Consider the following 10,496-nt stretch of genomic DNA (forward strand, 5'->3'; position numbering starts at 1 on the left):
GTATTAATATGGTTTGATATGCTTCTGAGTAGATTTATGCATGATTCTTATAATTATACTAATTTTATAATTACAGGATACTTCTATACTTTTGTGATGGGGAAGTCCTTCTGTGTATATGTTTGTATTATTGGTTGATAAATAAAGCATTGTTGGCCAATATGGAAGCAAGATAGGTGGGACTAGGAGTTGAGGAGGATTCTGGGAAGTGTAGTAAAGAGTGGATAGTCGCCATGTGATCCTTGTAGGAGAAGACACATGACCCTGGCATTCTCGGTAAGATAAGACCTATATATATATATATATATATATTAGTTGGTCATGGGTTAGTACTTAAGACAGAACTAGCCAATGAGAAGCCCTGGACATTAGCTAAGAGCATTGTAACTAATGGAGCGTCTGTGTGTTATTTGGAGTTGGCATGACTCTGGGACCAGGTTGCCTGGAATATTGCTCATTACATATGGCGCCCAACGTTGGTTGTGTGAATTTCACACAGAATGACAAAAGTTTAAAAGGATTTTTAGAAACAAAAGAACAGAGACAAGCACGACTTCCTGGTGGCAGCATTTTCTTGGGTGGGCTCTGTTTTACTAGAGACAAGCAGAGACTTGTGTGGTAAACTTACACCCACCATGCTGGAAATCCAGCTACTAAAACAGCCACTGCTTGAATTTTAACAATGTTGTTTAACAGATAACAGACACATACATGGCCACAAAAACAAAGATTTACAGTAAAGTCAGATTCAGTAAAAATTTACAGTATGTCAAAGAATATGTGTAGGCTTGGGAGAGAAAAAGAAACAAGATAGTGGTAAAAGAAATAGAGAAGCTGGGCTGGGGTGGCACACACCTTTAATCCCAGCACTTGGGAGGCAGAGGCAAGCAGATCTCTGTGATTTCAAGGCCAGCCTCATGTACGTAGGGAGTTTAAGGGCAGCCCTGACTTAAAAACGTAAAAAATACAATTAAAACATATAGAGTAAGGGCTGGAGAGATGGCTCAGACATTAAAGGCTATGCTCACAACCAAAAACATAAAAGATATAGAGTAATAAAAAAGACACATAAAGATGGAAAAAATACAGAGAGTCTGGATATTGTATGCTATTGTGTTGTCTTTTAGTTGTTCAAATGCTAAAGAAGGAACAAAAATTGCTAGAATACACTAGATTATAAATGCTGCTAAATTAATCCAAGTTATATATTTTAAAAACACTTTGACTTCTAAATTTAAATATAAGGAGAGGTTACTTGGGAAAAGAGTTTTTGCTTGTGTTTCCACAGAAAATGAAAGACTGTGAATTTCTTCCTAATATGGTTTGATTAAGCAAGACCCCCTGAAGCAGTTTCTAAGGAGATCCAACATGTAAAATAACTGAGATGATGCAGCCATGCAGACTACCAAAACAAGGACCTGACCAGGTTTCTGGATTTTGTCATGATCTTCACGGTATGGATAGTGCCCTCAAATAGGGCATCTTTATGTGTCTTTTTTATTACTCTATATCTTTTATGTTTTTGGTTGTGAGCATAGCCTTTAATGTCTGAGCCATCTCTCCAGCCCTTACTCTATATGTTTTAATTGTATTTTTTACGTTTTTAAGTCAGGGCTGCCCTTAAACTCCCTACGTACAGGAAGCAGTTTGTAAAGAACATGCCCAGATTCCCAAATATTGTTTATACTTTTTTGTTTTCATTTATATAAGATTGGTTAATGATAACAATGTTGTTTTTAAAGGTAAAGGGGGATTATGGTATAGGAATGAATACTTTGCCTTGGAATGTATTTTCACTTATTGATGCAAATTTAAGATAAATTTTCTGATATATATATTATCTTGTTTAGATATTATACAGCTATTTTAAAAGTGTAATGTATAATTCAGTACAGAACATAGATAGTTACCTATAATAGTCAAAACTTATAGTTAGGTTAGTTAGGTTTTCAAGATATACAGAGATGTATTTGAGATGGATAGATATTCTTTCAAACCTTTCAAAGACCTACAGAATATATGGCATTTAAATGGTTTAGGTTTCTTCTTGACAATGAGACATACCTACTACTGGCAACTCCAACTGTGCCAGAAGGGAAAATGAATATCAAAGAAACTCGTTATGGAATTTGCTTCCAATAGGGTAAGACTAACCATTAGGGCAAGATACTGCTCTTGCCTGAACTGTTTGCCTGAATTGGACTACAGGACCCACAGGAAAGTGACTGCTGAACTCACAAAACAAGATGGACAGTACTAATGGGTTCCCTGCTTCATGGAAGACTCTGCCAGACATTCTTCAGGGCACAGAAAAATGACCGACAAGCTGCCAATGCAGGGGGACAGTTTGAAATATCCTGTTTTGCTGAGAAGTCTACCAGACACACTGTGGCCTATGGGATGATGATGGATACCCCAATGTTACAGAGGAACTTTGGGTGACTGTCCAGGTAGTGAGATGTCTCTGTCAATTCTGGTGTTTATATATTATCCTTCTGTGGTCTTTTATGGAGCGGAAAACAGATAGTTATAATTATAATTTTTCTTAGTTATGACAAAAGATAAACTACATATAAGACTTTAGACTCACACAGGATAGATGATAAAATACTTTCTTTAAATCTTACTAAATGTTAATTTACTAAATTTACTATTGTTCCCGATAACTGTTCTGTTAAATATCATTTGACTATGGTAAAGGTAAAACTCTTCTTTTTATTTAGACAGAAAAGAGGAGATGATGGGGAAAGTCCTTCTGTGTATGTTTGTCTTATTAGTTGTTAAATAAAGCATTGTTGGCCAATAGGAAAGCAAGATATGTGGGACTAGGAGTTGAGGAGGATTCTGGGAAGTGTAGTAAACAGTGGATAGTTGCCATGTAATCCCTGTAGTGGAGGACATATGAGCCTGGCATTCTCAGTAAGATAATATATATCTCACCGAGATGTATATTAGTTGGTTATGGGTTAATACTAAAGATGGAACCAGCCAATGAGAAGCCCTGGACATTAGCCTTGTAACTAATAGAATCTCTTTGTGTTATTTGTTGTTGGCACAGCTCTGGGACCATGCTGGTGGGAAGAATGCTCATTACACACTTTTAGTATTCAATTTTTAAAATTCTATATATTTAAAGCATTTAATTTTTAACCAGTTAAAGGAATGAATTTAAAAGTTGAAATTAACATGTTGCCACAAGGAAACAACATTTCTTTCAGTGTGTAGAGTGGTTTTGTCATATTACCAATTAACTCAGTTTTTACCTCTGTTTGAATATGATTATTTATTTTCTACATATTTGATATAAAATTATGCATATGAAAAAATTATTTGTGCAACACTGGAAAGTGAAGGTGTATGAAATAAAATAAAAATGCAGGCCTCGTGTTTCCAACTCCCTTTGATTTTGAGTAACTTCCTATCTTTGTAGAGAATATTCAAGATAATGTGGAATTCCTCATGTTAAAACCAAGAATGTAGGAACACAGATATGTAAGGCAAAGAGTGAAAGTTGAGTCCTTAGAGGATGGCAGGTTGGAAGGGCTCATTATTTTGATATGGACAGAATTTGTTTTGATTGGCATATCCTCTTCTCAAAGCCCAGGAAGTCAACTGAAGTGACCCCTATCTTCCCCGTAAACTGGAAATTTTTTTTCTAAGAAGCCAATAGGGCAAGTGCATGCTCATGTTTGTTTCTTCTCTGTCTGCCAATGTTTCACAAATTTCAGCCATCTTTCAGTTGTTTTTAGGACAGTTTCTATTTAGTCCTTGCAGTTCCTTGGTAATCTGTAGTGAAAATTCAAAGGGCTTTAACAGAAATCTAAAGATTTGCAATTAATTTTTTACAAATAAGAGAGAATATGTTGACAATTGTCTTTCTGCATCTTGATTACTTTCACTCAATATATAATTTTCCAGTTTCATCCATTTATCTGGAAATTTAATGATTTTCCTAGATCTTACAACTGGATATAATCTCATTGCATGTATATGTATATACTTAATGACCCTTTGTTGTCTTTGGTGACCAATGATATGTTCCTGTTTTCTACAATTTTCCTTATTAAATTTTAGTTTCATTCATTTTTTCATGTAATTTTCTTTCTGTCTAAAACATGTTCCAATTTGGAGAAAGTTCTGAATGTCTGATTCATGTATTCTGCTATTGCTTGGTGAAATAATGTTACTATTCTTATTTGATAATGCCATTAGATTTACAGTATAGTTTCACTCTGAAATATCGTTGTTAAATTTTTGGTCACTACTAAGGTATTTATATGGTTAATTATAATTGTGAAGTAATGTTCACATCTCGCATTGTTTATTCTGTGGCTTTGGTTGTACCGTCATTTATTGCATACCTATTGGCTCTCATTTTTCTTATTGATGTATTGTTCTGTTTATTGACATATAATGGCCTCTGACTTTGCTCTGCTGGTTACGAGTAAAGCCGCTTCTGCTTTCCAATTGCTACTGATTTTCTTGACTTAATCTTGTATCCTGCCACTTTAATGAAGGTGTTTATCAGCTATAGGAGTTCCCGTGTAGAGTTTTTCAGGTCACTTATGTAAACTATTACATCATCTGCAAAGAGTGAAAGTTTGACTTCTTCTTTTCCAATTTGTATCCTCATGATATTCTTTTGTTTACTTATAGCTCTAGCTAGAACTTCAAGTACAATATTGAAGAGATATGGAAAGAGTGAATAGCCTTGTTTTGTTCCTGATTTTAGGGAAATCATGTTGAATTTCTCTCCATTTAATTTGGTGTTAGCTGTGGGTACTGTATATAGATTTTATTAAGTTTAGGCATGTTCCTGTTATCCACGATCTCTTCAGGACCTTTATCATGAAGCAGTGTTGGATTTTGTCAAAGGCTTTTCCAGCATTGATTGAGATGATCATGTGATTTTTCCTTTGCAGTTTGTTTATATGGTGAATTGCATTGATAGATTTTTGTTATGTTGAACCATCCCTGCATCCCATGGTGGATGATTTTTCTGATGTGTTTTTGGATCTGATTTGCTGATATTTTATTGAGTATTTTTGTATCAATGTTCATGAGGGAAATTGTTCTCTAGTTCTCTTTTTTAGTTATGTCTTTGTGCGGCTTGGGTAACAACTTAATTGGTATCATAAAAAGAGTTTGACAACTAATTTCCTGCTTCTATTTTCTGGAACACTTTAAGGAGTATTGGAATTAGCTCTTCTTTGAATTTCTGGTAGAATTCTGCACTGAAGTCATCTGGTCCTGGGTTTTTTTTTTGGTTGGGAGACTTTTGATGATTGCTTCTATTTCATTAGGGGTTTTAGGTCTGTTTAGATTGCTTATCTGTTGTTGATTTAATTTTGGCATATGATATGTATTTAGAAAATTGTCCATTTCATTTAAAATTTTGAATATTGTGGAGTACAGATTTTCAATGTATAACCTGATGATTCTCTGGATTTCCTTAGTGTCCTTTGTTATGTCCCCCTTTTCATTTCTGATTTTGTCAGTTCACATGCTCTCTCTCTGCCTTTTGGTTAGTTTGGATAAAGGTTTATCTATCTTGTTGATTTTGTCAAAGAATCAACTCTTTGTTTCATTGATTAAATGTTTTCCTGATTTGTACTTTGTTGATTTCAGCCGTCAATTTGATTATTTCCTGGTGTCTCCTCCTCCTGGGTGAGTTTGCTTCTTTTTTGTTCTAGAGATTTCAGTTGTGCTGTTAATTCTCTAGTGTGACTATTCTCCAGTTTCTTCATGTGAGCACTTAGTGCTATGAACTTTCCTCTCAGCACTGCTTTCTAAGTGTCTCATATTGCTGGGTGGTGGTGGCACATGCTTTTAATGCCAGCACTCGGGAGGCAGAGGCAGGCAGATCTCTGTGAGTTCGAGGCCGGGTTGGAACGACAGCCTCCAAAACAATACAGAGAAACCCTGTCTTAACGGGAGGACTGATGATCAAAGGGATTAAGACTGGGCTGGTTTAACCCCCCCAGAAACAGCTGACCAGACAAAGGTTAACTCTTGAATCCCAGGCATCAGCCTGGGAATCCAGCATGGGACTGATCAAGACCTCCTGAATCTGGGTGTCAGTGAGGAGGCCTAGGGAATCTATTGAGCCTTGGGCAGCAGATCAGTACCCATCCCAAGTATACACACGGACTTTGGTCTCCCATAGAACAATGTGAGGTGCACTCTCACCCTGAACTCTTGGGAAAGGGTCTAGGCCCTGCCCTATATGAAATGACAGACTATGGACACCCCCATGGAGGGCCTCACCCTCCCTGGGGGAATGAGGGGTTAACGGAGGGGGAGTTGGGGGGAGGGCACGGGAGGAGGGGAGGGAATGGGAGAGGGACCTGGAACTGACTTTTGAAGCAACCTCGTTTCTTATCTAAATTTAAACTGGAACATAAAATATAAAAAAAATAAATCTGTTTGTTAAAAAAAAAAAAAACAAAAAAAAGTGTCCCATATGTTTGGGTGTGTTGTGTCTTCTTTCTCATTGAATTCCTGGAAGTCTTTAATTTCTTTTATTATTTCTTCCTTGACCCAGGGATTCTGCAATTGGGTACTGTTCAATTAACATGAGTTTGCAGGGTTTCTGAGATTTGTGTTGCTGTTGAATTCTAGTTGTAAAGCATAGTGATCTGATAAGATATAGGGGTTATTCCATTTTTTTTGTATCTGTGGAGGTTTGCTATATTGCCAATTATGTGGTCGATTTTAGAGAAAGTTCCATGTGGAGCTGAGAAGAAGGTATATTCTTTTGTGTTTGGATGGAATGTTCCATAGATGTCTGTTAATCTCAATTGGGTCATAACTGCTGTTAGTTCTATCATTTCTTCGTTACATCTGCAGGTCTTGTTTAGTGGTGAGAGTTGGGTTTTGAAGTCTCGTGCAACTAGTGTGTGAGATTTTATTTGTAATTTCAGCTTTAGTAATTTTTTATGAGTGTAGGTGCCTTTGTATTTGTGGCATAGATGTTTAGAAATGAGGTTTCATCTTGATGGACTTTTCCTGTGATGATTATTAAATGTCCTTATTCATCTCTTTTGATTGACTTCAGTTTGAAGTCTAATTTGTTAGATATTAGAATTGGTACACCAGCTTGTTTCTTGGGTCTGTTTGATTGGAAAATCATTTCCACCCTTTTAATGTCTATCTTTGACATTGAGATGTGTTTCTTGTGTGCAGAAGAAGGATGACTTCTGTCTTTGTATAGATAGAGAAATGTGGTACATTTACACAATGGCGTACTACTCAGTGGAAAAAAACAATGGAATCCTTAAATGTCAAACACACTTGTTTCTAATTTAAATAAAAATTAAAAAATTGGAAAAGTAAAAAGAAAAAGAAAAAAAGGCAGAACTTGTTGGATTTAAAGACAATGGAAATATATGTCATAACATCTGAGTGGTGGATACAATTAATACATGTTCATACACTGTATTCCACATTACACATAGTATAAGGACTTTAGATGACAATAGGTGAATGTATACCCATTGAATACACCAATTTTAGAATTTGATGAATAAAATTGTGAGTATGCATGTGTGTATTGGTTGGTATGAACATATAGGAATGTTTATATTATGAATTTTCATATCCACCTAAAATATTCCAATATTGAGTTCTATTTAATCACATTTTTTTAAAAAAGGATAGGTGAGAGTGCTAGGATGGACACGCAAAGGTATCCTCTGATTTTCACACACATTCGGTGAAACATGGACATTGCTCCCAGACCAGGAACGTGCATACACAAACAGACACACCATACTCCACACATTCCACATACACAAATCAAAAACGTACAAACATACATACATACACACAACCTTTTAAAATTATTGTTATTCATGAATACTTGAACAAATGACAAATTAAAACCAAGTGAGAATATCCGCAATTTAAATATGTCACAGAAGAAATATTAACATCAAAAAAATTAAAACCCTTTGAAATTAACAAGGAATTTCAGGGACTAGATAGAAACTGTCCTAAAAACAATTGAAGGATGGTTGAAGTTTGTGAAACACTGACAGAGCCTACATTTGCCCTTTTGGCTTCTTAGAGAAAATTTTCTACTTCATATGGAAGAGAGGGTCATTTCAGTTGACTTTCTGGGTTCTGAGAAGAGGACATGCCAATCAAAATAATTTCTGCCTTCATCAAAGTAATGATCCCCTTATATCTGCTATCTTCTAATTATTGAGTTTCACCTTTTATCATATATTTCTGTGTTCCTGCATCCCAAGTTTTAACATGAGCTAATATTTATTTCAGGATGTCCAGCTGAGACAACACATTATCTTGAATATTCCCCACAAAGTTAGGAAACCACTCAAAAGCAAAGTTTGTGGAAACATAAGGCTTGCATTCTATTTATTTCATATACCTTCACTTTCTAATGTTGCACAAGTTATTATTTTCATATGGATAACATGTTTCAAATGTGTAGAAAATAAATGAATAGTCATTCATACAAAAGTAAAAGTAGAATTAATTAGCAACAGGACAAAATCACTCCACACACTGAAACAAATGTTGCCTTCTTGCATCTGCGTGTTAACTTCTACTTTTAAATTCTTCCATTTAACTGGTAAAAAGTTAAATATTTTAAATATATGGAAGTATACCCTGTAATTAAAAATTATTATAATAATGCAAAAATTTACACATAAATCTACATATTATCATATCAAACAACATTAATATATTCACAAATGTCATTCCTCAGCAAGCATAGAATTCTGGTTTGTTTGGTATTTTTTAATGCTGTGGAGTTTTGTAGAAAAAATATTATGATCCAGACTACTGATTGTCTTGTTGGTTTGTTTTGTTTCAGATGGAGTCTTCTTATGTAGCTCAGGCTGACCTTGAACTCAAAGCAATTCTCCTGCTTCAGCTTCATGAGTTTTAGAACTATTGGTGCATGCTATCATACCTAGTTTAAAGCCTTCATTGTTTTATAAGAAAACTAATTATTTCATTTACTCCCTCTTACATGACTCAATGTTTTATAAGTGAAACCCCTGCTGAGGTTGTTTCTTTTCATGTTCTGTGTCAGTTTCTTCACTTGTTATATTGCTATCACCTTATTTCAGTTTAGCTCCTCTCCTCAGTATAAATTACTTATTATCTATTTTTTTTACTTTATTGTTAGTGTAAATCATATGTCAAAGTGAGTTTTCCATTGGAATTCCATGCTACTATAAATTTTTAAAGGTTCTTATTTGGTATATTAGTGTCAAAACATTTTGGTTGCAGTCATTCATTTGGTAACAGCTTTACCAAGTCCTGTGGCTTCCATGAAAGAACACACAACATTCACCTACTCTTAGCTACATTGATCTTATTCCTGAACTGAGCTTCAAGGTGTATCAACAAAGTAATGAAGACAAAGGACGTATCTGGACTGATAGTTCTCTATCCATTTGGATAAAAGATTAGCAACAATTGAATTAACCATATTGATGATTTTAGCAATGGAAACCAAATGCAGATGGAGGCTATGATGGGTCCTCACATGACCTCACGATATGTCTAAACTGGGATGTTACAGAAGAAATAAAAATAATCTATTTTTTGAAAAATCAAATTTAAACAATGTTTATTACTACCAATGAGTCAAGATCAAAGTTTCTGAACACATTGAAGAGTGGGTAATTGTTTATCCCAAGAATCTATATTGTGTTATAGAGTTCTGTGTACCATCCTGAGCTATTGCTGCTGCATGTCTGCACCAGAACCCTGGATGGGATAGATAAAACCTTGGTGAACATCCATGAGAGATTAATCTGTCCCTGCCTGAGAACCACCAGTTCGAATAATAGTGATGAGGCAATTGTCTTATCGAGTTTATAATGCCTATTAACTTGCTTACAGTTTACTCTCCAGTCTTCACCTAACTGTCATGTGGGAGAGAGTAACCACAGCAGCAGAGTGTTGAAAGGCTGGGATCACTCATCTTGGCACTATGACTTTGCTTAAAGCCTGTGGTGCTGTAGTCAGCAGAATGTGTCACTAAAGTGACTGAAGCAGAAAGCCCAATGCTTAAAGGAGTCACAAATTTTCCACACCCTTTGGGTACTGAGGATAAATTTCCACAGCCTAAAGTGAGCACAGATTGGAAATCCCCATTTTTGAGGTGGGGATACTGATGACAGCAGTACATTATTTCTTTTAAGCTTACCAGATATTAGGGAATCATCATATTGTTGGCTATGGACTAAAATGTATGTATTCTCAGAGTTAAAAAGAGCAGCTGTTGTAAAATATCACATCTCACACATACACACACACACACACACATACACACACACACACACACACAGAGAGAGAGAGAGAGAGAGAGACAGAGACAGAGACAGAGACAGAGAGAGATAGATCAGGGTACCTCCACTGGAGTTGGGTGTCAGCATAAGGTGAAGATGACAGGAGGAACAATTGGGGTAGGGTGAGTAGGCAGGTTGTTGGAGGAGATGCTGTAGAAGTATAGA

The sequence above is a fragment of the Mesocricetus auratus genome, unplaced genomic scaffold (genome assembly GCF_017639785.1).
Source record: "Mesocricetus auratus isolate SY011 unplaced genomic scaffold, BCM_Maur_2.0 Super-Scaffold_100021, whole genome shotgun sequence".
In the NCBI taxonomy this organism is placed as follows: domain Eukaryota; kingdom Metazoa; phylum Chordata; class Mammalia; order Rodentia; family Cricetidae; genus Mesocricetus; species Mesocricetus auratus.